This window comes from Lissotriton vulgaris, chromosome 2_1 (genome assembly GCF_964263255.1).
Source record: "Lissotriton vulgaris chromosome 2_1, aLisVul1.2, whole genome shotgun sequence".
Lineage (NCBI taxonomy): Eukaryota > Metazoa > Chordata > Amphibia > Caudata > Salamandridae > Lissotriton > Lissotriton vulgaris.
The window spans coordinates 455,800,053-455,801,374 of record NC_141687.1 but is presented as its reverse complement, the minus strand read 5'-3'; positions in this window follow the sequence as shown (position 1 = coordinate 455,801,374).

Sequence of the window (1,322 nt, the reverse complement as noted above, 5' to 3'; positions counted from 1 at the left end):
CACAAGCCGCCATGAACATCTGGGGCCACAGGCCGAAATAGGCTAGTGCCAACAGAGCACCGAGCACATCTCCTACTCAACCTATAACCTATAACCTAGACCTCTCTCTACTGTCCCCCGGGGTGGCGCGGGGAGCAAGCCGCCTGACAACAAACGCCAAGGTATACCAATGGGCGCAATATGGACTACCAGACTATGAGACTTTTGGACTATGAGACCACGAACTGGCGAACGATCTCAAGAGTATGTAATGCCCCCCCCCCCCCCCTCTCTCTTCTTTTCTCTCTTTTCTTCTTTCCACTCATGTATAAGCCTCTTCCATGTATGTAAAATTATATTTTTCTATATACAATAAAGAATTTCAGAAATGAAAAAAGAATATCCAGAGTAAAGTACTGAGTTGTGTGAGCCAATGAAGGTGTGAGCCAGATGTAGACTAAGGTTCAGCTGCTCAAGGTCTTCTTGAGCCCTCCATCCCAAAATGAGCTGAACATTCTTGTGGCTTCTGCCTGTTACTCAATCTTTCACCTTCTGCAACAACTATAAAAGATAAAGCATTAAACTTTGATGTCAAACAGGAGCTATAAAGCGATACCAATCTGGTGGCTGAATGCCAGACAGCATGGGATCAACCCCAGCTTAGCCATTTGACCAAATTGTGTGATTCTTGGCAATATTTGTATGTTATCGTGCTTCCTATTATTTTTTGCATTGGAGCAAACCTTGATATACATGAGTATTTCCTCTTTGTTTGTATTTGACTTAATGCACTATAATGTTGCTCGTGTAAAATAATATAGCAGACATATTTAGGTTGTATGTGACAACAAGCTTACCTCTTAGTTCACTGATGGTATTGTCATCAGAGTGGGGGTGGCAGATAAACATTTCTAAATCATGTTTAAAAACTATCACTCTTAATAAATGCTTCTCAATGTAATTTCTTTTTATTTTGAAGACACTTTATCATACGTTGACAAAATATTTGTTGCACAATTTCCATGCCAAATGTTTCCATGGTTCAGCTCATGCTTGGGCTCTTAGAACCAAGAGGAGCTCTTAGGGCCACAACAGACCCATAACTCAGCTCTTTGTTATTTTTTTGCTTCTCCACCTCTTCTACAGTACCGTATATAACAGTTACTTGAGTTCCCACTCAGTCAGTTTCTATCTCTGTGGAACAATACCTTGTTTTCCAAGATGTTGTCCAGTTTCTATAGGTCTCAGATGAATACCTATCCGGACTTCTGGTTTTTAAAAAGGATAAATTGTGCATTAGGCAAGGTGTTTAAATTTACCTGTGAATTATTTGTAGCAAAAAA